Source organism: Phaseolus vulgaris, chromosome 6, assembly GCF_051622355.1.
Source record: "Phaseolus vulgaris cultivar YP4 chromosome 6, ASM5162235v1, whole genome shotgun sequence".
Lineage (NCBI taxonomy): Eukaryota > Viridiplantae > Streptophyta > Magnoliopsida > Fabales > Fabaceae > Phaseolus > Phaseolus vulgaris.
Window position 1 is genome coordinate 4301202 of NC_143503.1, and position 27957 is coordinate 4329158.

A 27957-nucleotide genomic window follows, 5' to 3' on the forward strand; every position below is an offset into this window, starting at 1 on the left:
TTTAGTACAAAAAACTGATTTATAATACTTTTAAAAAGTATTATAACTTTTTCAAAAATACGTAATATTATAAAATAATTCAAAATAGCTAACTTCTACACATTACAACTTTTTTCTTTACATATTAAAAATAGTCTATAGTAAGTTTTCATTCTATATATACTATAAAAGTATATATCTCTGACTTCTTTAAAGTTTTACATAACTTATTTACAAAAGTCATATAAATTCTTTCAAAGAGTAAATATGAAGAAATAAAAGTTTTAAGAGATAAAAGTAAAAAAAAACAAAGTTTTATATAAGTTAAAATTAATTTATATATAAATTAAAAAAATGAAAAAACTTCTAAAATTAGTTTATAACAAACTAATTAGCTTATCATTTTTATAAATGTTTAGAGAAACTTACTAATTTCTTTTATAAAAAGTCATGTGTAGCACCGATCTTGTTGCTTTAAGAAGAAGATAAAGAATAACTAAGAATTTAATGAAATCAAATTACAGTAATTTCTGACTGACCCAACCAAAACCAGAAGACATAATTAACATTAACAGTGAGCATTATATTTACTTGTTGCTTAGTAGAATTGAATGAGCTGAGATCTGAGTTTTTGAAAAAGTTATTACCAGGTTGGTTGGGAACCTTTATTAAATCTTTCTCATAATTGAAAACTGTCACATGCAGAAACTAATTGAAACCATGAACACATCTAGTTCTACTTCAAAATTCGAATCCTAAAATACTCCTAAATCTGTATGCAGTAATAAACATTTTGACCATATACCAGGTAAAAAAAGGTTTATGAGAAAGAGCACAGAATGTCAGCTGTAAGTGTAATTTATATGTTCAAATCATGCACAGAAAGCTGAACATGATTTGGTAAGTTGAGAAAAATAAGAATATATGAACAACTTAAATTGATTATCTATAAAAATTGTGTAACCTTCCGTCTAACCTAAACTAAAACATACACAATCTTCGTAAGTCCATTTAGCTAGAGACATGAAACCAGCATAAGAGAAACATTGGTCCCTATTAGGTCAAGTGAGCACAAGAGAGAGAAAAGACTTATATCTCATTATGTATAAGAAAAAGCTACATATTACATAATGTGTAAGGGTATATATAGGAATACCCATGCAGTTACATAAAGGCCATGCAGTTACATAAAGGTCATTCTGTTATACACTTAACATCCCCCCGTAAGCTCATGGTTGAAGCAGGGAAAATCTTGAGTTTATTTCGAACCCGAAGAAAGCTGGCTCCAGACACAGGCTTGGTGAGCAGATCAGCAACTTGATAGCGGGCTGGGATGTGAAAAAGCTGAACCTGCTTAGTTTGGACATTGTCCCTAACAAAGTGAAGGTCTAACCCAAAGTGTTTAGACTTAGAGTGCATTACAGGATTAACACTTAGAAGAACAACACCCAGATTGTCCAAATAGATTCTAGGGATGGACGTGGGAATGTGATGTTCGTGAAGGAGCGACCGGAGTCAGAGGAGTTCAGCCAGGACAGCAGCGATGGCACGATATTCAGCTTCAGTGCTGCTCCGGGAAACGCATTTTTGCTTATGTGTGGACCATGCGATCAGGTTGGAACCAAGATAAACACAGAACCCTGTGGTGGACTTGCGATCATCAAGGTCGGCAGCCCAGTCTGCGTCAGCAAAGGCTAGGACATTCGAGGTGGAGGTACGGTGAAGAAGAAGACCATGGTGAATAGTGCCAGCAAGATAACGTAGGATACGCTTAACAGCTTTCCAGTGATGATTTTGGGGAGCATGCATGAACTGAGCAACCTTGTTGACCGAGTAGGAGAGTTCAGGACGAGTGACAAGAAGATACTGGAGAGTGCCAACGACCGACCGATAGAGAGTGGGATCATGAAAGGCCATAGACGAGTTTTGTTGAAGACGCACAGTGGAGATCATTGGTGTGGGTTGCGGATTGGAGGAGACCATGGTGGTTTTATGAAGAAGCTCACGAATGTACTGTGACTGAGACAGATGCATGTCACCTGTGGAGGTACGTATAACTTGGATACCCAGAAAATGGTGTAGATTACCAAGGTCTTTTAAGGCAAAGCAGATTGAGACTGGAAATGAGCGTAGTGATGGCAGAGAGAGAGGACCTAGTGATCAGAATATCATCTACATAAACAAGGACAAGAAGAGTGTGTGAAGAAGTAAAACGAACAAACAAGGAGGTATCACTCTTTGTAGGTGTGAAGCCAAGGGTATGTAATGTATGACTTAGCTTGAGAAACCAAGAGCGAGGGGCTTGTTTCAGCCCGTAGATGGCTTTGTGAAGCCGACATACGAGATGTGGATTTGCATAAACGAAACCAGGGGGTTGTTGCATGTAAACGCATTCACTTAGATCACCGTTCAGAAAGGCATTGTTAACATCAACTTGACGAACAGGCCAACCTGAAGTAACAGCATGGGTGAGCACAAGACGTATGGTAGTGTGACGAACCACAGGGCTAAAGGTCTCAGCATAGTCAAGACCGTGTGTTTGATGAAAACCTTTGGCCACGAGACGAGCTTTACATCGATGAAACGAGCCGTCTGCATTTAGCTTAGTTTTAAAAACCCACTTGCACCCAACTAGCGATGCATTGGGAGGGAGAGTAGTTAAGGTCCAAGTATTGTTAAAGAGCAAAGCATTGTATTCTTCTTGCATAGCAATAGACCAAAGCGGGGAAGCAAGAGCAATTTTAACAGAAGATGGAATATAAGGAATATCAGGAAGAGAGGAGAGATACACCTTTGGTTTGTGAGTGCCAACCTTTGCTCGAGTAACCATCGGATGGACGTTGGTCGTAGTGGAGACAGGGAGCAGTGCAGGGGCAGCAGAATGAACAGTGGGAGGACCAGCAAGAGGAACATCAGGAGGTGCAGCAGGAGGTGAGGTAGGAGGAGGATGAAACGGCACAACGGTGAGAGAGGGAGTGGAAGAAACAGTAGGCAAGATATCACCTGATGAAACAGCAAAAGGAAGCGTTTGTGCATTATAGGGGAAGTGAGTTTCGTTAAAAATAACATTGCGAGAGATAATAGTTTTGCCATCTGCAGTTAGGCAAATATAACTAGCACGGTGAAGACTATAACCAAGAAACAAACAACACTGAGAACGAAAAGCAAATTTACATGTGTTATAGGGGCGAAGGTTAGGGTAACAAGCGCAACCAAAAACCTTAAAATGAGCGTAATTAGGAGTGGTGTGAAAAAGTTTATGATGAGGCGTGTCACCTTGTGTAATAGGAGAGGGAAAAACATTAATGATATGAACAGAAGAAATAAAAGCCTCAACCCAAAATTTTAGGGGAAGGTTAGCATGGGCAAGCAACGCTAAACCCATGTCCACAATATGGCGGTGCTTTCTTTCCACATAACCATTTTGTTGGTGCGTGTAAGGGCATGTTAGACAGTGATGTATACCATGCTGTTGAAGAAAAGGAGTTAAGGCAAGAACTTCACGTGCATTATCAGTTTGCAAATTACAAATTTTATGGCCAGTTTGGTTTTCAACCAGAACTTTAAACTTTTTGAAAGCATGCGAAACCTGAGACTTGGTATGCAGAACATAAATCCATGTAAATTTGGTAAAGGCATCAAGAAAAGACACATAATATCTTGCTCCATTAGAAGCAAGCACAGAAGCTGGTCCCCAAATATCAGTATACACAAGTTGTAAGGGAGCAGTATAGACATTTAAAGAGGTGGGATAAGGAAACTGATGACACTTAGCACGCGCACATGCAACACAAAAATGAAGATCAGGTTTTACAGAGATATTACAAGACGAAAGAATTTTCTTTAAGGATTTTAAATGGCAATGACCAAAACGTTGATGCCAAAGGTTGATAGTGGCACTGTTTCCAGTAAAAGAAAGAGAATTAGCAGAGTAGTGTGATGAAGCCTTTAAGCCAGGAAAAGTGTACAACCCATCTTTAAGAGTTCCTTGAAGAAGGACTTGCTTCGTATCCTGATGCACAACATAACACGAGTGAGGGTAAAATATAAAGAAAACATTGTTATCACGAGAGAATTTTGAGACACTTAGAAGGTTTTTGGTGATATCAGGCACGAGCAAAAGATCGTTTAAACGAAGGGATGTACTGTGAGTAGCAAAGGATAGAGAAGCAGAACCAATATGGGAGATGCACAAACCTTTTCCATTACCCATCTTAACCGTTTCAGAACCTGCATAGTGTTGTTTATCGGAATAAACAGAAGAAGAATTGGTGATGTGGTGAGTAGCGCCACTATCCGGATACCACAGAGGGTCATCCATGGAGGAAGGTGCATCGAGCATGGACGCGTCGCTAGGAACACAATCCTGAGAAGAAAAAGAGGAATAATTGGCAGTCATATTGTTAGACGAAGAAGGATGATACCGTTGCCAACACACATCCGCAGAGTGGCCATGTTTTTTGCAAATTTGACAAACAGGGCGAAGCGAGACCCAAGATTCAGTATGCGAGGGTCTGTAGTTGGAATGACGTCCTTGATTCAAAGAAGCATGCATGAAGCCACGACCACCATGAGAGCCACCAGGCTTGCGTTGAGATTTGCCATTGGTGGAACGCGTAGGAGTCCACGTAGCAACATCAACAGTGGGAGGAACAGTGAGATGATCAACCTGAAGATGTTTAGCGAAACGCTCTTCTTGAGCTAATAAGAGAGCTTCGATTTCATTAATAGTGTACACCTCTTTTCGGGACATTATGGATGCAACAAAAGGATCAAAATCAGCAGAAAGACCATCTAAAATTGTTTCAACATGATCTTCAACAGAAACAGGGGCTCCTATGGCAGCAAGAAGATCAACGGTCTTCTTGATATCCAAGAGATAGGTGGAAACAGATCGCTCATTCTTGGGGTTCTTGAGGCGCAAACTAAACTTCTTGATTTGTGCACGTGTGTTGGCAGCGAAATAGGTGTGAAGAACATCCCAAATCTCAGCCGAGGAGTGAAGACCCACCATCTTGGTGAGGAACGGTGTGGTCATGGAGGCTAACATCCAAGCCACGAGCAAACTATCTTGTTGTTTGTACCGGGTAAAAGCAGGATTGACACACGGGGAGGAACCCTCAGTGGCAGGTGGAAGAATAGAGGAAGGGACACGAGAGCCATCAAGAAAATGAGAAAGTAGTAACCCATCAGTGGTTGCAAGGACCTGCTGCTTCCACAGCAGAAAATTTTCTTCAGACAGTTTCAATGAAATCGGTGTGGTAAAGAAGTGAGGGGAAGGGAAAGAAGAGAAAGAAGAAGAAGAAACTATGGATGTAGCGGAAGACATGACAAAAAAGAAAAACAGAGGGCTCTGATACCATAATAGGTCAAGTGAGCACAAGAGAGAGAAAAGACTTATATCTCATTATGTATCAGAAAAAGCTACATATTACATAATGCGTAAGGGTATATATAGGAATACCCATGCAGTTACATAAAGGCCATGCAGTTACATAAAGGTCATTCTGTTATACACTTAACAATCCCTAAACGAACTATGCCATTCTGTTGCATCCTTGGATTCATGAAACCAGTGACAAGAAGATCAACAAGTGCCATGTAAATTAAGATCCCAACTGAAGCTGCATTGAACACTCCTTCCACAATAAGAATAGTTGGATTGTTCTCATCATAAACATTTGTTACTATGCCAATTCCAATCCCCATTGTGGGTACTCTAACATATATTCTCTTGAAATTTGCCTGCAACAGTTCATTTCAAATGTCATTAATTAGTAATAGACAGAACAATAAAACAAGTTTCAAAATCTTAACCAATCATCTTAATCATATTTTATTGTTTCATACTAACCCAACAACACATGGTCCCACTCACATCATTAAGTCCACCAAGAAAGTTCATAAATGGATAGAATATCTGAGATATACAGCTTCCAAGTCCCATGCCTTCAAAGAATTGATGAAAAGTCAATGCAGCTACCAGTGGTCTTATTGTGTTGGGACTCTCAGCTCCCAATGATAAAAGAGTGAACAATAATTTCCAACTCCAACACCTGCAACAAATTCAAAACCATCAATCTCAAACCATTATCAACCATACCTACCAAACCCCATTAAACAATTAAAAACCTTTCAAATTAGGTATCTATCAATGGACAAATCAAGAAATGATGAATACTGTGATATGACCAGATGACGAAGAAGTTGGGAGGAATGATCATTGGAGTGAACAGGGCCATGAGCATGACCATGTGTTGCAGATGAACGTGCCCTTCCTCTTTCTGCATATCTCATTCTCACTCTGTATTTCTTTGGAATGGTGTTTTTGAAAATAAGTAGTGGCATAAGTATCTACCATGAGAGTCCCCATGCCAGTGCACATTGCCACAACACAACGCAGGTATCACTTTGCCGAAAAGAGGAGTATGCACCCCAATTGCAATCGCAATCAGAATGGATAACAAAGCTGTTATTTATACCTCATATGATGTGATTCCAATAGCCACACAGAGAAAGGTTCTTGACCTTCTTAGGAATCAACTTGAGTTGGACAATAGTTAGGCACTTTTTCTTAGAATTGGATCATTGTTCTAAGTCAAGAACTCTCCAAAAACTAACACCAATTCCAAACTCATATGGAAGTTCCAATTATAGTCAAATTGAACCGAACAAAATGGAACAAAAGATAAGCAAACTGAATTAGAAGTGCTGGAAATTAAAATGCACCGAACCAAAACAGAAAAGAATAAGAACAACTGCTGGAAAATGAAAGATAACCAAACCAAAACTCAAGAACACAAGCTAAACATGAACAATTGAAAGAGTAGGAAGGAAGGAGAAGAGAAAAGCTTATGGAGATGGAAGAGAAGGTGAGTGATCACGCCACTAGAAGGTTGGTTGCTCCTAGATGAGTGTGCTGCCGCCACTTGAGGACACCATGGATCCTTCAAGATAAGACTAGAGAAGAAGGCTCAAAAGCTCTCCAATGCTCACTCAAAAATTGAGTATAGTTTCTTTACTCCAATTTCAGTTCTGAAAAATACAAAGGGAGCACCTCTATTTATAGCCTAAGGTGCTGAAATGCAAGCTACACAAATTCAAAAACTCCCTCCTAAAAACTTCTAGAATTGGCGCCTAAAACAATGCATGAGGAAGGTGTGATCCCTTCTCTCACTTTGGCACCTCCTTATTTATTCCTACACCTATCTACTAACACACCCCCCTAAGACTCCTAACTAAAGACTAAAAGATGCTTTAACAATAGAGGTTTCTAATGTTTCCCTCTAAGCACCTTCAACAATATTCTTTATTATTTACTACTTGGCCTTGCCCTTCATAGGATGGACTGGGGCTTGGGCTTGGGCTTTGGGCTTGGGCCTTTCTTTATTTTATGTCTTCTTTTAATTTTGAGAAGACTAGAAGGAAGAACTTCAAGTGTGATGGTGAATTGCCTCTTCCTTCATTAATAAAAACCTCCTTTACTTGACTCTCATCATACTCCCCGAGTTGGAGAGAATTCGCCCACGAATTCTGAATCCCTGCATATAACAAAGTCAGTTTACTTTTATAATCAAAAGTGTAAGAAAAAGGAATACATGACTTAGCAGATGGAACCAAAGGGATTGCAGAAAAGGAGGTCCTATAAATCGACCAAGTTGGAAAAATTTGTTTGGGAATGATGATGTTTTTTGGAAAAAGACCTCTTAAATGGTGAAACCCATTAGGAGGTATGAAAAAATCATCCCTAACATATTTTAACCAAGTTGGTGTTGAAATAGGCACCTTGGGTAATGAAAAAGATAAAGAAGAAGAAGACCTTGGAGGGTCAATTTGAGGCATAGCACGAGTCAACATGATGGATTTAGAGGAGAAAATGGTGTGACTCGGTGTAGTACTTACTTCTTTTTCTTTCTCATTTTCTCTTTTAGTTTTCATTTTTATTTGGTTCTCATGAACCTCTTTGGGAGAGAGGGGTTTTAATATAACCTTGCGCCCTAGGAAGGAAAAAGACATTGTATTGGATAGGCCATCATGTAAAACATGTCTATCATATTGCCAAGGCCTTCCTAAAAGAAGATGAGATGCTTCCATGGGCACAACATCACATAAAACCTCATCTTTATACTTTCCTATTTCAAAGTTAATGAGGACTTGTTTATTCACCATGATTTCACCTACTTCACTAAGCCATTGTAATTTGTAGGGCTTGGTATGAGAGATAGTGGGTAAGGCTAACTTCTCCACAACTCTTGTACTAGCCACATTAGTGCAACTTCCCCCATCAATAATCAAGGAACATAACTTGTTGTTGATAAGACATCGGGTGTGAAAAATATTTCCTCTTTGAGTATCATTCAAAGATTTTGGAATTGTGCCCAACATATGTCTTACCATCAATAAGTCACCTTCACAAGGACTTTCACTCTCAGTTTCACTTGATGGTCTAGAAGGTGAAGAATGCCTAGGTGAATTGGAATCATGCTCACTAACTACAATGCCTTCATGTATGTACATACTTCGTTTAGAAGGGCAATTAGCCGCAATGTGACCATATCCCAAACATTTAAAGCACTTTTGACTAGACGATTTAATTGGGGATTTAGGCCTAGAAGTAGATGACGTAGGATCCTTGGGTTTGAAAGAAGAATCTTTGGAAGGAAATTTTGAAAAAGACTTTTTGTTCTTCCAAGAATTGTTGTAGTAATCATCTTTGGGAATATGTTTAAAAATATTTTTCTTTGCAAGTTGGGCTTCCACCTTCATTGCAAGATGAACTAAAGAGCCCAATGATGAATACTCTTGTAACTCAACAATGTCTTGAATATCCTTCCTAAGACCACTCACAAACCTAGCAATCATAGCTTCCTCACTTTCCTCTAATTCAATTTTAAGCACAAGCGTTTCTAGCTCCTTATAATATTCATCCACATTTAGCGTGCCTTGTTGAAACCGTTGGAGTCTCAACATGAGGTCTTTCCTAAAATGTGGGGCCACAAATCTAGCGCGCATTTGATCCTTTAAAGAGTTCCAAGAGTCCACGGGAGGACCCTTGTGATAGATAATGTCCTTTACAATACCATGCCACCATTTCATGGCATAATCACTAAACTCTAAAGTGGCTAGCTTAAGCTTATGCTCATCTTGGATCTCAAATATTTGTTCACACTTAGCCTCCCAATCTAAATATACATTAGGATCACTAGAGCCATTAAAACAAGGAAGCTTGACCGAAGGAAGCCTAGACTTTGCATCTTGATAGAAGCCATTGCCGTATGAGTTATTTCCCCTTGGTGATGATGTCTTTGTCCATGGACTTGGGGTGGAGTTCTCCTTCTCCTATGCTCATCTTCACGGCCAAAATCATTGGAAGAAGCTCTTGTTGAAGGTCTATGATGCTCATCATGAATTGAAGGAGATGGTCTAGCTTGTTGCACCTCCATCTTTTGCAATTTCTCCTCCAAGCGTCTAATGGTTCTTTGAGCTTCATGTAATTCACCAAGGATTGAAGCTTTGGAAGGATAATTCTGCTTGTATGATGCATCACTTGAAAATCCAGCCATTTTGGAAATAAAAAAACAGCAAACACACAAAAACAGCAAACAAGTTAAGAAACAAAAATTAGCAAAAACAGTGAGTGTTTTAAGCAAAAATGCCGAAGTGAATTGAGGCAGAAAAATAGGTCACTCTCAAAGAAATAATGTCCTTGCACCAATCTGATCTTGAGGTCTTGGAATCCTCAAATGAAAGATGTCAAAGCAAGCACACCAATCTCAAAGGCAACCACCACAAAACCAATGAAACAATAAAGACAAACAAGAAAAGGTATAAGCAAAGAAAGGTAATTGCAAAAGGAAAACTATATGTAAGACAAACTCAAAGATTAAGGAATGAAAGACAAGCAAGAAAATAAAGAACTCAATGAGGAAAGAAGGCACACCAAAAGAGTCCTAGAGAAAAGTACTAGAGTAGATTTAAGAAACAAAAACAGAACTACAAGAAAAAGTGTTGTATGCAAACTGTGCTATGTTTACAGATTTAACTGGAACGATTGAAAGAGAACTGGAATGTGAAAAATTAACCATAGATACTTCAATGTCTCAAATCAATAATGCCACTGGAACGAACTAAAAAAGTAAGCCAATTGAGAGAAATAAATTTTTCAAAATTGCTGCCCAATTACCGTCTTTTTTTCGACAGTAATGTACACTTTTCGTATTTTATTTATCATTTTTTGTGTACTTGGAATTTTTTTGTACTTCTTTTTGCTATGCTTTTGTAACACTTTGAAGAATTTAAATCCAAATTTTCACAAATTTCCAGTGAGCCAATTAATTGCAGTAAATTGAAAACAGTAGCACGTTTGTAAGAAAACAGAGGAGCCTATTTAGGAATGAAAAACAGTATGATGAACTAGCAAAGACATAATGGAAATTGTGTAAAGGAACTTGTATAGAACTAGAATACAAGCATGAACTCAAATCTAAAAATGAAAATGCACAAAGGATCAAGCAATAAACTCAAAACAGAAAGTAAACCAAAGCAAGAAACAATCAAAGAAATAAAAGTACTACAAGAAGTAATGACAATTATGGAATAACATGACTAAGACAAAACTTGACATGATTACAAAATTAAAAGACATATCACAAGATATAACAACAAGTGAAAGGAAGCTTAAGGTCAGCTCAAGGAAGGAGAATGCCATTCCAAAAGAGCAACCATACTCATATGAATAATGAGTGTCATAAACCTTTTCACAAACACTTGGTGTAACAAAAAGAAAAACAGCAATGAAACTCAAAATAAAGCCTAAAACAGAATGGTAAACAACTTGAATTAAAGAGCTCTTGAAAATAAAGTGCAACACAACTCAAAAATTAAGCAAAACAAAACCTAAACTCTAGATACCACATGATGTGATTCCAATAACCACATAGAGAAAGGTTCTTGACCTTCTTAGGAATCAACTTGAGTTGGACAATAGTTAGGTACTTTTTCTTAGAATTGGATCATTGTTCTAAGTCAAGAACTCTCCAAAAACTAGCACCAATTCCAAACTCATATGGAAGTTCCAATTATAGTCAAATTGAACCGAACAAAATGGAACAAAAGATAAGCAAACTGAATTAGAAGTGCTGGAAATTAAAACCGAACCAAAACAGAAAAGAATAAGAACAGCTGCTGGAAAATGAAAGATAACCAAACCAAAACTCAAGAACACAAGCTAAACATGAACAATTGAAAGAGTAGGAAGGAAGGAGAAGAGAAAACCTTATGGAGATGGAAGAGAAGGTGAGTGATCACGCCACTAGAAGGTTGGTTGCTCCTAGATGAGTGTGCTGCCGCCACTTGAGGACACCATGGATCCTTCAAGATAAGACTAGAGAAGAAGGCTCAAAAGCTCTCCAATGCTCACTCAAAAATTGAGTATAGTTTCTTTACTCCAATTTCAATTCTGAAAAATACAAAGGGAGCACCTCTACTTATAGCCTAAGGTGCTGAAATGCAAGCTACACAAATTCAAAAACTCCCTCCTAAAAACTTCTAGAATTGGCGCCTAAAACAATGCATGAGGAAGGTGTGATCCCTTCTCTCAGTTTGGCACCTCCTTATTTATTCCTACACCTATCTACTAACACACCCCCCTAAGACTCCTAACTAAAGACTAAAAGATGCTTTAACAATAGAGGTTTCTAATGTTTCCCTCTAAGCACCTTCAACAATATTCTTTATTATTTACTACTTGGCCTTGCCCTTCATAGGATGGACTTGGGCTTGGGCTTGGGCTTGGGCTTTGGGCTTGGGCTTTGGGCTTGGGCCTCTCTTTATTTTATGTCTTCTTTTAATTTTGAGAAGACTAGAAGGAAGAACTTCAAGTGTGATGGTGAATTGCCTCTTCCTTCATTAATAAAAACCTCCTTTACTTGACTCTCATCATCATAGCTTTTCCTTAGTCACGATTTTCATCTTCAGACGTCACACGTGCATTCTCCTGCTCTAACTAGGAGGAAGTACAACCAGAATGATTAACATAAAAGAAGAAAACAATTGATTCTTGAATCTACCCATCATAGATTAATCGTTAGATAAAGAAGGAAGAAAAAAGTAAGTGAAGTGAAAAAGAAGTGATGGGAGAATGATCTAGGAAACTGGGTTAACAATTTAAAACAGTAGGATGAAATAGGATGAAATAGTAGACAATTGATTATGTTAATTAATTTTAATTAAGGTTTAATTTGCATGATAGATAGAGATAGGGATTGAGATAGTGAGAGAATGATACAAATAGTGAAGATGTTGTTTTTTTTTATCACCATGGACTTTCTTTTAATAAGATGGGCTATTTTTTAAAAATTACAGATTTAGACAAGTAGTATAAGTTCGTACAATCTCTTTCATACGAAACTAACACATCAATCTCAACTCATGTCAAGTTGGCACTGTTACGTGAATCTGAATTCATGTCAAGTTGGTACGACTTTATCAACATTATAGTTTTATTTTATTTTAATTTTTTTATATTTTTTAAATAAATATATATTATTAATTATTTAATTATAGTTAAAATTAATTTGATAAATAATTTTTTTTAAAGTGTTCAACTTATCAAATTTATTTAAAAACTAAATCCTTAAAATTTATTTATCAAACTAATTTTAAATATTAGATAACTTACTACTCAATTTTAATTATAATTAAATAATTAATAATATATAAAAAAGAAAAAAAATTACAATTTCAATAAATTGGTACTAATTTGACACGACTTTAAGTTGATGTGGTAAAAATCGTGTTAACTTGACATGCGTTTAGATTAATATGACCAAAATTATATTAACTTCACACGACTTGTATAAATCTGATTTTTTTAAAAAACAACCTCATTTTGGTAAAAATAAATAAATAAATTTAATGGTGATGAAAAAACCGAAGGATGTCATAAAATGTCGACATGAGTATGTAAGAACCAATTAAAAAAAAGGGTTTGGGGAGTTTAAATGTGAAGAGTCTAGTGAGAGAAGAGGAAAAGTGTGTCCATTGTGTGGAAACTAGATTGCAATGTGTGAAAGAGAAGAATAAAAAAAGTAAAGTCAGCTTGTTTTTGAAATCTCGTGTGTATGAGCTAGATCACAGAAAAAAAAAGTAAAATGGACCCATCTCACTCTATCTTCTGTCATGCCTAATAATTAACAAATAAATCCCTAATCTCATTTTTATTTTCTATTATTTGATTCCTATTTTATCATAAATAAATTAATTGAAAATTGAATTTCTTTCATTGAATTTAAATAGTTAATTTTATATACAGCAAGTTATCTATACTAGATTTTACTATGTTTCTAAGATTTTTTAACCGTGTAATTCTTCTCATGTATCCCTATTAGTCCAAAGGAACATCTTGTATCCCTACAAGTCCAAAGGATATGAAACATTAAATTACTTATATATAAATTTAAAATAAAAAAATACATTTATTAAAATATATAAATTTGTAAAAAATATATTACTAAATAGTAATTGCTTGTTTAAAAAATGATATCATTCAAAATAATGTTTGAATAGTAAAAGTCAATCACTAAAATACTTCAATAACATAACTAAGAAAAAGTTTAAAATATCATGTTAGATATACTGCATAACTAGAAATGAAATAATTAGGTATTTCCAAAATATGGAGATCAAAGGTTCACAACTATTACCAATCCTCTCAATTGTAGTGTAAAATAAAACTAAGTTGTCAAAAAACTATTGAATCCTTTTTATCATAACTTATATCCAAAAATTCTTATTAGCGTTCTATTAAACTCTAGGTTCAAGATACCATATTCAACGTAAAAGAGAATTTTTTTTCCCACAAATTATTGAACCAAAAGCAAATTATGTTGTAAGGAATTGCATTTTCTTTGTTTCATATCCTTCATTTATAAATTTCACCAAAATTCAATGCACAACGGCCAAAAGGCCAAAAACATAAGAGAGGATTACATTGTAATTTTAAACCTTTTGAATTTTTTTTGCAATGTATAGTTTGATGATAATTTTTGTTTAACAGAGAATATGTCAAAAAATATTTCTAAAGATTGGTTCATAAAAATTCATTCCTTTCATTATTTTAGTACAATAATTAATATGTAATAAATAGAGATAATGAAAAAAAAGGTTTATGTTGTGATTTGAGTGGGAAATTCCTTTAGAATCTGAGCTCGAAATACTCTTGGCTAGTGCTAATATTGTCAAGGATGTGCAGGTATGGACGGGGGATGTTTCAGGTCGCTACTATGTGAGATCAGCTTATGATCTCATTGACAAACATAATAGGGGCCCCCAGTGTCAAGCTTTTAAGTATCTCTGGAAGGCTAAGGCTTTTCCTAATGTGTTGACCACAGCTTGGAGGGTACTCTTGGGTAGAGTACCCACAAGAGTGACCTTAAACAGGAGAGGGGTGGTGATGCAGAATACTCTTTGTGCCTTGTGTCAAACAAAAGAGGAGTCATGCCAACATTTATTTGTGGAGTGTGCTCATGCCCAACGTGTATGGAATCTGTGTCATAGATGGATTGAGATTTTATCCGTCCAACATAATGAGATTATGATTCACTTTGAAAGCTTTTACTTGGCCCAAAGCAACAATAAACATAATCAGATCTGGAGAGGAGTGTGGGCAGCAATAGTTCGATGCATTTGGGAGCAAAGGAACTCAATAGTGTTTGATCAAGGAGTGGTAGACGCGGAAGAAATCTTCCACAATGCCCAGCTCAAATCTTGGTTATGGCTTAAACATAAAGAACAGACTTCTGCTCGCTGCTTTGCGGATTGGTTGATGAACCCAATGTTATGCATAAGTAGCTGTAATGAGAGAAGGATGGAGGTTCAAAACTGATGGTACAGGGTAGGAGTCTCAGTAGGTAAGGAGTTGGTCTGTAGGGTTCTTTTTGGTGCTAGGAGCAGGTTCCAGGGGTCTGCTGTTGGTGACGGTAAAGAGGTGCAACTTTTCCTGTCATCACACTGCAGATTTTAATGGGGGCATATCTGATCCGATGCGGTGCTGAATCTGGAGGAAGGTATAGGGTTTTGAAGGGGGAAACGTTGCAAGAAGGGGCCATGATACGCGGTAGGTATTCACTGATGAGTGCAGATTCAAATATAGTAAGGTTTGTATGAGGCAACTTCCGCCATGTGCTAGGCTGTGTGATTCGCCGAAGTTACACAAGGTCAACATGATCGCCGGTCGATGAAACGGCGATCTCCATGTGGGCGTAGTCGGTGGTCGTTGAAGTTATGCAAAGGTCAACATGACCGCCGGTCGATGAAACGACGATCTCCATGCGTGCGTAGTCGGTGGTCGTCGATGATGAAACGGCGATGTCCATGCGTGCGTAGTCGGTGGTCGCCGAAGGTATGTAAAGGTCAACATGATCGCCAGTTGATGAAGCGGCGTTCTCCATAGGTCAACATGATCGTCGATCGAAGAAGCGGTGTTCTCCATATGTGTGTAGTCGGAGGTTGCTGAAGTTATACAAGGTCAACATGATCGCCGGTCGATGAAACGGCGATCTCCATGTGCGTAGTCGGTGGTCGCCGTAGGTATGCAAAGGTCAACATGATCGCCGGTTGATGAAGCGGCGTTCTCCATAGGTCAACATGATCGCCGATCGATGAAGCGGCGTTCTCCATATGTGTAGTCGGTGGTCGCCGATGTTGGTTATATTCTTGGGTATGGTTTTCTCACTTTAAGGTTGTTCTCATAAAGGAGAGTTTTGTTTGTGGATGATATAGGAAGTCCATTTCTGGTTACTGTATATGGGTTGGGATACCCCTGAAGTATCCTCTTTAATTTTATTTATTCATTGCTGATAAAAAAAAAATGTTGTAATTTTTATATTAGTTCTTTTTCACATGTCACTACTAGCTTTACCATGAACTAAGTGTAAGGACATTCTCATTACACATGTTTACATGCACATTGATGGTTTCCGTTGAAGTCAATTTCTATGCAACACACGTGATAGTCATGCACTGTCCCCATCGAAGTACTTGATTATGGTAAAGAAATTAAAAGAGTGTTCAGTGTGCATAAACTTGATCACATATTACCACTAACTTTTACATGAACTAAGAACATGAACACTGTTATTACGCATATTTATGTGCATATCATAGGCCGTCACTGAAGTCAATTGACATAGACATGATGATCATGCATTGTATGGGCCAAACATGTCGAATAATACATATTCAAATGCAAAGGGTCCAAGACAACGACGTTGAAGAAGAAGATGATGAATTAGAATTATAATTAGAAGAAGGTGAAGAAAGAGGAGCAGGCTTTGTGGTAGAAACAGGTGGTTAGAAGTGAGAGGGAGACAAAATGGCAAGATTTTCAAATTTTTTTTTAGTCCATGAGGAGAGAGGAAAGAAGCAAATTTCTGTTGCGACATAACTATAGATAACATACTGAAACTTTCTCGAAGGGGTTCAGGATTTACCTTAAAGTGAAGAGGAAAGGGATGAAAATGAGAGAAAAATTAAAAATAAAATAAAATAAAAAATAAATTTAAGTTTTTATTGAGGTTTCGAAATCAACCTTAAATATTTGGTGTTTTGAAATAAACCTTTGATAGTTAATAGATATGTAATAGAGATTAAAAAAAAATCATTAATTAAATTTATTTTTGTGGTTATATTATTTTTTCATTAAAATTATTATTTTCTAGTGTCTATTAAAATATAATTAATAATATTTATAATTTATGATAATTTTTAATAAAAATTTATGATAATTTTTAATAAAAATTTATGATAATTTTTAATAAAAATTTATATAAATAAAATAAAAATTTATATAAAATAAAATAAAAATTAAATAGTTTTGATTAAATAAATATTTAAGATTAAGAATATTTTTAAAAAGTTTTACATGTCTAAACTTACACTTTCAAAAACTTTAAAGAATTTAGTTATCAAATATATTAAAATTATATTTTTAATTATTTATTTATAAAAAAAAGTTTAATATTTTTATTTATTAGGATTTAAAAAATATAAAATATTTCACTCAAATTTACAATAAAAATGTGGAACTTAATGAATGTTAAAAAATTCTATTATTTTAGGTTTTAGAATAAATCTTTAAAACTTAACCAAGATTAATAAAACTTTCACTATTTTCCTGAGATTTTAAAATAAACCATTGGAACTTAACGAAGGTTAAAAAACCTCAGTTATTTTGTTGAGGTTTTATAATAAACCTTTGGGATTTAACGAAGGTTAACAAAACCTTCATTATTTTGCTGAGGTTTTAAAATAAACATTTGAAAATTTTAATTAAGGTTAAAAACATCTCTGTTATTTTGTTGAGGTTTTAGAACAAACATTTGGAACTTAATGAAAGTTTAAAAAAATCACAGTTATTTTGCTGAGGTTTTAGAATAAACCTTTGAAATTTAATGAAGGTTAAAAAAACCTCTATTATTTTGCTAAGGTTTTAAAATAAATCTTTGGAATTTAACGAAGGTTAAAAATCCTTTGTTATTTTGCTAAAATTTTAGAATAAACCTTTAGAATTTAACGAAGGTTAACCTCCGTTGATTAAATCAATTCCTAGGGTTATATTAACCTCCACTAAATAACCTCCATTAAAATCATTTTTTCTTGTAGTGGATATCCTCCGTTGAAGTCAATTTTTGGGGAACACACATGATGGTCATGTACTACCCATCCATGTACTTGAGTATGGTTAAGATTTAAAAAAAAGTACGTAATATGCATAAACTTAGTCATAGGTCACTACTTATTCCTTCACATGTTACCAATAACTTTTACATGAACTAAGTTACATGCATATTAATGGCCTCCATTGAAGTCATTTTTTAAGGAACACACATGATGGTCATGCACTACCCTGTCCAAGTACTTAAGTATGGTTGAAATTTAAAAAAATTACTCACTATGCATAAACTTGCTCACATGTCACCATTTATTCCTTCACACGTCACCACAAACTTTTACGTGAATTAAGCGCATGAACAATCTTATTACACATATTTACATGTTTATTACTGGCCTCCATTGAAGAAAATTAACATAGACATGATGGTCATGCACTGCCCCTCCAAAGTACGTAAGTATGGTTAAAATTTTAAAAAAAGTATGTAGTGTGCATAAACTTGCTTACATGTAGGGGTGACAAAAAGTGTGAGGCGAACTCACTAATCTAAGCCCACCCCGCATAACACGCAGCCCGCGCGGGTCAACAGCGGGGCGGGGCGAGGCGGGGCGGGGCGGGGCTGGTTAGCCTGCTGGCCCGCGATAAAAAATAATTATTTAATTTTTTTTTGTAAAAAAAAATCATACTCCATTCACTCATTATTGCAGTGTGACCTTTGTTTTATTTTATTTTATTTAAAAAAATTGAATTTAATGTACTAAAAGAATGAATGTTTTATTTTAATCATATAAAGGAATTAGTATTAAGAGTAACATTGAATTTAGTTTTAAGTAAAGTCTTATATTTAAATTTTGTTAATAAAAAAGTAATATAAAGAAGAGATTTTAATAGGATAGTTAAAAAATTAGTCCTCTTCATTAAAATACTTTGTAGCAAAATTTTCATAAGATACTCTTATACATTTACATACATACATATGAAAAAATAGATGCAAAACAAAACTTTAATTATTTTTAATCAAGCCTTCTAACAACCCTCATACTTGAATTTATATTTTTATCCTAATTAAATGAATTGAAACACGAATAAAATTTTAATTTTTCAGTAGTAGGAATAAGTTTTTTTATAATTAATGAAATTTTATTTTGTTTTTTTTAAAAAAATTCTTATGCGAGTTGGCACGCAGGCCCATTGGTTACTTCTTATGCGAGGCGGGCCAACCTTGATGGAAGAGGCCCCAACACCAATCCATTGAAAGGCCACCAAAATGTCAAATTGAGGCAACCACTAGAGTTATGGTCAAATAGGGGTCAAGAGGACGCATTCTACATGTCATAAACTCTAGTGTAGAATAGTTTTTACATTTGTGTCCTCCTCTTTTCGTTTTTGTAGGTGATTTGCAGAAGCTTCACGGATTGGAGATGGAACAAGGTCCTCCTAAGAGTGGTGGTGACCTTGAAGGTGCATGAGAAGTAGGATTTGAGAGTGGTGAGGCCAACTCTACTTGGAAAGGGATGGTTTATGAAGATTAAGAGCCTAAGCTAGGAGGTTTTGGGCAAAGAGTGATATTGGCACAATTTTGGCAGCAATTCACTCATGTATTAATCTTGAATTTACATGACCCAAACTCCTCTATATATAGCAAGAGTGGGCTGAAAATGAAAAGAGAATTGGAGGGAAATTCAAATGTTGGCACATGAGAAGGTGGCTCCAAAATTCAGCACATGTGAGGTAGGTTCTAGAATTCTTCAATGTGCTAGGAGTTCTAGAACCTTACGCTCCACTTAGGCTAAATGTGGGCTGAAACTTACATCTCCAATCCATGAAGCTTCCTCAAATCACCTACAAAAACGAAAAGAGGAGGACACAAATGTAAAAACTATTCTACACTAAATTTTATGACATGTAGAATGCGTCCTCTTGACCCCTTTTTGACCATAACTCTAGTGGTTGCCTCAATTTGAAATTTTGGTGGTCTTTCAATGGACTGGTGTTGGGGCCTCTTCCATCATCCCCTCCCTCTTGAAAAGGATTTGTCCTCAAATCCAAGGCTTCGTCCTCGTCATTAGTAGGGGGATGTATGTGGCTGGATGGTGTCCATCATCTCCTCCTTCTTGAGAAAATCTATCCTCAGATCCACAGGGTCGATCTCGGATAGCAGCCTCTTGCTTTGACAACTATGCTCGTCCTCCCGGATCAAACGTCCATCTATGGGAATCATCAAACAAAACAAATGTGTTAGTTTGAGCAGCTGTATAAAAATCAATTTTATGAAGTTGCCATTCTTTTTGTTTTTCTATTGTTTTTGGCAACTTTTTACAATATTTCTTTAGGGAGGAGTTCATAATTTTCTTTTCTTTCAAAAGCTCAAGAATTTGATCAACTCCAAAATGACTTATGAATCCTCCTTCATGTAACTCATTTACAAGGAGTTTTCTATGTGTTATTTGGGGTATGCAAAATTTTTCTTCTTTAAATAAGTACCCCTCATAAACATAAAACCCTCCATGTGCTCTATGTTGGTTCTTAGCAAAAGTGGGTGCAAAATCTTGATAAAGTTTAGGTATGTTATCAAATCCAAGAATTTGGGCTCCAAGTTTTAAAAATAGGGCATGTCTCTTTGATAGAGCATCCACCACAATATTTGTATTTTCCTTCTTGTATTCGATAACATATGGAATTTGCTCAAGAAATCCTATCCACTTTGCATGTATTTTTAACTTGTGTTGACTCTTTAAAGATTTTAAAGACTCATGCAGGGCCCTCACAAGTGTATAGAGCTCTTTGTTATAGATGGGGTAGTTGAGGGTTGCACCATGAAGTTTTTCAATAAAATATGCAATTGGGTGCCCACCTTGCAACAACCCAACACCTATTCCTACTCCCAATGGATCACACTCTAGCTCAAAAGTTTTTACAAAGTTTGGTAAAGCTAGAATGGGTGGATTGGTGAGTTAAGCTTTCAACCTTTGAAAGGCTTGCTCATGCTTCTCCATCCAACAAAATGGAGTGTCTTTCTTCACTAACTCATTGAGTGGTGAAGCTAGACTTGAGAAGTTATGATCAATTCTCCTTTTATAACTTGCTAGACCATGAAAACTCCTAACATCTCCTACATTTTGTTGTGTTGGCCATTCTTGGATGGCTTTAATTTTCTCGGGGTCAACATGTACCCCATTTTTGTTAGCTATAAAAACCAAAGACACTACACTATCAACATAGAAAGTACATTTATCACTATTAGCAAACAAACTATTAGCCATAAACACTAAGAAAACTTTCCTAAGGTGGCTTAGGTAATCATAAACTACTATATATTTACCTATGCATTCCCTCTTTAAAGATTCTATTTTTACTATGCTTGTAAGGGATGTTGTAAGATATTCCTCATTCTTTCTAGATTCACACAACCCTCACTTGGCTTTTCTATTTCTTTCTTTTTCTTATTTTCTTCACTCTCACTAGTTTATTTTTCTTGGCTACTATTGTTATCTTTGTTCCTTAAGATCACAGATCTTTCATTGGAACAATGAGATGCGAAATGACCTTTACCAAGACATTCTAAACTTTGAACTTGTCTAGCTTGAGTGTGTGAGATATGCTCGGATAGGTTTTGGGAAATTTCTAGAGATGTTTCTTTTATATGTTCTTCCCCTCTTTGGAACTCATCCTTGTCATAAGATACAAAGTATGAACTTTGTTTTTGACTTGATTGTTTCTTCAAAAAAAAAAATGTTCAACTTTAATGCTAAGTTGAATCAAGTCATTTAAATCTCTATAAGGTAAAAGTTCAACTTTGTTTCTTATCTCAAGTTTGAGACCACTTAAAAACCTAGATAGGGTGGTATGGTTGTCTTCATTAATCCCTGCTCTTATTATATATGACATCATCTTTTGCCAATATTCTTCTACACTTATATTTTTTTGATGAAGTCCTTGGAGTTTGTCCATTGACTTCCTATTGTGGTAGGAGGGAATATGGCGGCGTCTTAAAGCTCCCCTAAGATCATTCCAATACTCTATGGGAGGGTCTTTATGAAGGCGCCTTTTTCTCTCAAAGGCATTCCACCAATACATAGCATTATCTTGAAAACTTAGGGTGGCTAAGGGTACCTTTCTTTCCTCACTTACTCTATGGCAAGCAAACAATTGTTCTACCTTCATTTCCCAATCTAGATAGGCTTCTACATTTTCTTTCCCATGGAAATAAGGTAGATCTACCCTAACCTCCTTAGTGCTTTCTTTTCTTTCTTTTGTAGTTCTCCTAGGGGGTGGTTGATAATATTCATTTATCCCAAGACTTTCTTCCCCAAAAGATTCATGATTGTGAGAACTAGATGCATGTGAATATATTTTTTTAGATTTTTGAGAGCTTTCATCCTTTTCTTTAGCCATTTTCAACTCTTTGATTTGTGCCTTATGTTCCAATTGTCTATATGAGAGTGATTGAAAGTCCTTGGCTAATTGTTTTAAAAGAGTTTTAATGGACTTTATATCACTTTCACTAGATTTAGAAGAGTGATTTGACATGACTAAAGCTTTGTGTTAAAATTATTTTACCTCAAGAAAGAAAAAGGAAAGTAATGACAGGATAGAGAGGTGGATCACTAGGATCTCTTAAGTACCAAGTCTTTCCTTGCCAAAACCTATCCCTCAAGACTTCACACAATTCTTTTTCTAAGTAATTTACTTAGATCACAATTAGGAATGAAAAGTCAATTTTTATGCAAAGGAAAACAATGCAAAGCAATTAAACAATGCAAATCAAGTTTGATAATACAAAACAAGTAATTAAAGTAAAGCAATTAACTAAGCACAAATTAAAGATTGCTAACTACAAAACTTTAAACTAGACGATTCCTAAGGTGAGGCTTCTAGACACTTGGAGCCATTGAAGACATCGTCTACACACAATTAATCCACTAATTAATCAAGGTTGAATGTAATTACAACTCAAAGAAATTGAATTACACAAAATAAAATTCAGATTTCCTAAACTATGCACTCCTTGGCTTGTGGTTGATCTTCCTTGATGTGTTCTACAAAGTGTATGTGTTTGTATTTGTATTTGCTGCAGCTCCTTGCCTTAACCTCTTATGGTTAGCCAATTAAAATCTTCAAAACAGTACCTACTAAGTAGGGATGGACTGACCACAAAGTTAATTCCACTTAACAAACACCAATTTGGATTTTGTTCACCAACAATTTAGAGGTCAAGAAATGAAAGCAAAGAACAATTTAAATTTAAAAAAAGGGCAACAGAAAATGGATTTGATTTATAGGACACAACAAGAAGGAGTATTGAATAATATTGGACAAGCAATAAAAATAGGCACTCAATAAAAGGTGGCACACAAATGGAACCTAGAGAATGACACTAGAATTGATTAGAAAAACCAAAAAACAACACTACTGGAAATTTTAGGTCCAAAAAGCGTGACTTATAAAATTTATGCTGAGCTGACTATTTGAAATTTGATTCTGAAATTTGAACCACAAACAATTCAAGGTCTTAGCAAACTTTTGGCGCTGGAATCACACCAAAACTATGCACCAAATAATTGTGATAAATATTTAAAAATTCTTGTCCAACTACCGTATCTTTTGGCGCCAGGATGCACACTTTTTTTGTTTTATTTATAATTTTTTCTCTATTTTGTCTTTTGATCTAATTCTTTTTTTTCTTGATTTTCTAATACATCAAACTGTATAGATCCAGATTTTCATAAATTTTTTTCAACGTATTTGAAATTCATAACAAAAAACAGCCATCATAGAATTTGAAAAACAGAGTAATCCTAATTCTGGAATTTAAAAACAGAATGAAGAACTTCAAAAACACAATGGAGTGAATGTATATGAATTTGTATGGATCTAACATACAAATAAGAACTCAAACTAAAAGAAAAATGCACCAAAGGATCAACAAACACCAAATTATAAATCTAAACTCAAATCAAATCAAGAAACCAAAATTATCAACAAAATCAGCACTACATGGATTTGATGACAAATTGGGAGAAACATGACTTAGACAAAACATAATTGGATTCAGAAATTAAAATGACTCAAGACACATATAATAAACCGAATAGAATTGCAAACAAGACTCAAACAAACTAAAAACAAAACAGCAACACTATTCTATATAGATTCCTACACAAAACGTGAAAATTAGAAGCTCAAGAACAATTTGAACACAATGCACCGATTGAATTTCTTCAAACAACACCTAAATCAAATTAAAATGCAAAAAACAGCAAGACAACATGAAGAATTGAAGAACAACACGAAAACAAGAAGAACACAAACATAAAAATGAAAGAAGACACTTAGCTCTTGTAGAACCATAGCTCTGATACCAAATGATGGATTTGTGTCCTCCTCTTTTTGTTTTTGTAAGTGATTTGCGGAAGCTTCACGGATTGGAGATGGAACAAGGTCCTCCTAAGAGTGGTGGTGACCTTGAAGGTGCATGAGAAGTAGGATTTGAGAGTGGTGAGGCCAACTCTACTTGGAAAGGGATGGTTTATGAAGATTAAGAGTCTAACCTGTGAGGTTTTGGGCAAAGAGTGATATTGGCACAATTTTTTGGCAGCAATTCACTCATGTATTAATCTTGAATTTACATGACTCAAACTCCTCTATATATAGCAAGAGTGGGCTGAAAATGAAAAGAGAATTGGAGGGAAATTCAAATGTTGGCACATGGGAAGGTGACTCCAAAATTCAGCACATGTGAGGTAGGTTCTAGAATTCTTCCATGTGCTAGGAGTTCTAGAACCTTGCGCTCCCCTTAGGCTAAATGTGGGCTGGACCTTAGTTTAATTAGAAGTATTAAATTCTAATTAAACTTAGGTTAGCCTTCTAGGTGCCACTTTGCATGTTTTAACACAAATACAAAAGAATTAAACTATGTTATTTTTGACACAAATGTAAAAACTATTCTACACTAGAGTTTATGACATGTAGAATGCGTCCTCTTGACCCCTCTTTGACCATAACTCTAGTGGTTGCCTCAATTTGACATTTTGGTTGCCTTTCAATGGATTGGTGTTGGGGCCTCTTCCATCAAACCTGATCCACATTTTGCAGGTCAAACGCAGGGCGGACCTATGGGCCAGTATTTATTGTGCATAAACTTGGTCACATATCACCACTTATTGATTTACAAGTCACCACTAACTTTTACACGAAATGAGTGCATGAAGAATCTTATTACACATGTTTACATGCATATTGTTGGCTTTCATTGAAGTCATTTTTTAAGGAACACACATGATGATCACGCACTGCCCCATCCATGTTCTAAATTATGGTTAATATTTAAAAATAGTATTCATTGTGCATAAACTTGGTCACATATCATCACTTATTGATTTACAAGTCACCACTAACTTTTACATGAACTGAGTGCATGAACAATCTTATTACACATGTTTACATGTGTATTGATGGCTTCCATTGAAGTCAATTTTTAAGGAACACACATGATGGTCATGCATTGCCCCATCCATGTACTTGAGTATGGTTAAATTTTAAAAAAGGTACTTAGTGTGTATAAACTCGATCACATGTCACCATTTATTCTTTCACAGGTCACCACTAAATTTTACATAAACTAAGAGCATGACCACTACTATTACACATGTTTACATGCATATTGCTTGCCTCTGTTTAAGTCAATTTTTATGGAACACACATGATGGTCACACACTGCCCCCTCCAAGTACTTCAGTATGGTTAAAATTTAAAAAAGGTACTTAGTATGCATAAACTTGGTCATAGATCACCACTTATTTGTTCACAGGTCACCACTAACGTTTACACGAACTAAGTGCATGGACACTCTTATTACACATGTTTACATGTATATTGATGGTCTCCATTGAAGTCAATTGACACACACATGATGGTCATGCACTGCCCCTTCCAAATACTTGAGTATGGTTAGAATTAAAAAAAGTACTTATTATGAATAATGTTTGTCATAACTCACCATTTATTCGTTCACATGTAATCACTAACTTTCACATGATCTAAGTGCATGGACAGTTTTGTTACACATGTGTTACATACATGTTGTTGGCCTCCATTGAAGTTCATTTCTAAGGAACACACATGATGACCATGCATTTCCCCATCCAAGTACTTGAGTATAGTTAAAATTTTAAAAAAAGTACTTAGTGTGCATAAACCTGGTCACAAATCACTACTTATTCAATCATAGGTCACCACTAACTTTTACATGAACTAAGTGCATTGACATTTTTATTACACATGATGAGCATGTAGTCCCTTCCAAGTATTTGAGTATGGTTAAAATTTCAAGTCACCACTTATTCCAACCAAATACACCAAACAATTCCACCAAAATCCACGTCCACAATGAAATGACACCATGAACAAAAACGACAACACAAAAAAAAACACCCACAAAATGTTCCAAAATACCCCAGACACAAAATCACTTACCTTTGTACAAATCAAACAAAAACAAAAAAAAATTATAAACTCACAAATCATAACACCAATCCTAAATAAGTAAATTCCTTCAAAACCAAACAAAACCACAATAACCAACAAAACCCCAATAAATATTACCAGCGTTCGCAAACATAAATACTTCCCCTTTGAAAATGGCTTGTTGTTTCACACAAACGTTTTGGGTTTCGCTTCCCTTCACTCTACGACACACCCACAAACAAGCGTACCATAATGACCACTTAAACTTCTTGACCAAACCGATTTCCGTTTACACTTCCCTTCGCCAAAATGATTTCCATTTTCGCTTCCTTTGAATCTACGACACACCCACTACCAAACGCGAACTCTTCGTCTCTCCCTTGCTCTTCTATTCATTTCCCGCTCTCATCCTCGTACTCCAACGTTAAACACCCTCAAGACTTCCCAATAATTTAAATTTCCCTTCGACACATCAGTAATTACTCACACGTAAGAGTTATATGGTCGGGTGTGTGTCGTGATCATTTTATTTTTTTTCCTGATTTTTCTTTGATTTTCTACTTTTTACTTTTAGCTTTCCTGTTTTACCTTTTTTATTACTTTTTTAGGCTAGGCCCAAAAGTTTATTATTTCTTTAAAACGAAAATAAAAATAAAAATAAAAAATAAAATTTTTATATTTTTAGTTTTAGTTTTATTTTTATTTTTTTGTATTTTTTTATTATTTATTTTTTCTTTATATTTTTCCTTAAAAGAATTTCCTTTTTTTTAATTTTTCTCAAATTAATTTAATAGGCATTCTATCCAATTTTTTTGAGAAAAAAAATAATAGGTTGACCATTTTAACTTTGTACAACACCTACACCTGATTCAGAGTCATAAATTTCCAAGATAAACGCCTTGAAAAGTTGGTTAGCCAACACAAGATTCTTCTTAATAATTGTTTTCAAAGCTTAAAATGTACAACGGGTATAACCCATAACTTGTCTTTCTTTAATAAAGGTCAAAGGAGTGACCGTAGAGACATAACCTATAATGAATCTTTTGTAATATCTTGTCAGCTCTCTTAATTGTTTCAAATTCGTTGAAGTAGAATAATGACAAAAGAATATTTGGATAGTCTAGCAAATAGTTTATGCTATTGTAAAAGTTGTAAGAGTCTCCTAATGTTGTAAATGCATGGACTATAAGGGACTATATACTAAAATGTCATAAAAGAAAACAATGACAAACTTCTTTAATAATAGGCTTAAAATACTATGTTAATGAAACTATTAGAATAATATCTTTCAATATTATTACCGATATTATTGTCTTCCATTATAGTGTATATATTCCTAGAATATCTTTTTTACTCAAATATGTTGATACTGTAATTATTAGAATAATAATAGTAACCCTAGAATATCTTCTTGTAAGTTGTATTAATAGGGACCAAATTGATGGAATAAATCAGCGATTACAATTCTTTCATGGTATCTTCATGGTATCATATTAACCGATCCATTCTTCTCTTTTTCTCTTTTTCTCGTGTAATCGTCCAATGTCGACCGACTCTCAAAATTCGAAATCACCAACCTTTCATCCTGCTTTTGTTGTTTCTAATATCAATAACCACATCAAAATCACCCTTGATACAGAAAACATCCATTATGCACATTGGACGGAACTCTTTATCAACACTGCCAAGTCGTTTACCGTGGCCGACCATATCGTGCCACCCAAAGCAGACAAGCCAATTACCAAAGACGCTCAATGGGAACGTCTCGATGCTATTGTCAAACAATGGATATATAGCACCATTAGTACGAACCTTCTCCATACTATCATCACACCAGGAGC

The 27957-nt window shown here is 35.3% G+C and overlaps 1 pseudogene; it reads right to left on the minus strand.

Annotated features, from left to right (window-relative positions):
* Positions 1–5481: 5481 nt before the first annotated feature.
* Positions 5482–27937, minus strand: LOC137833226 (zinc transporter 1-like; annotated as a pseudogene).
* Positions 27938–27957: the final 20 nt, after the last annotated feature.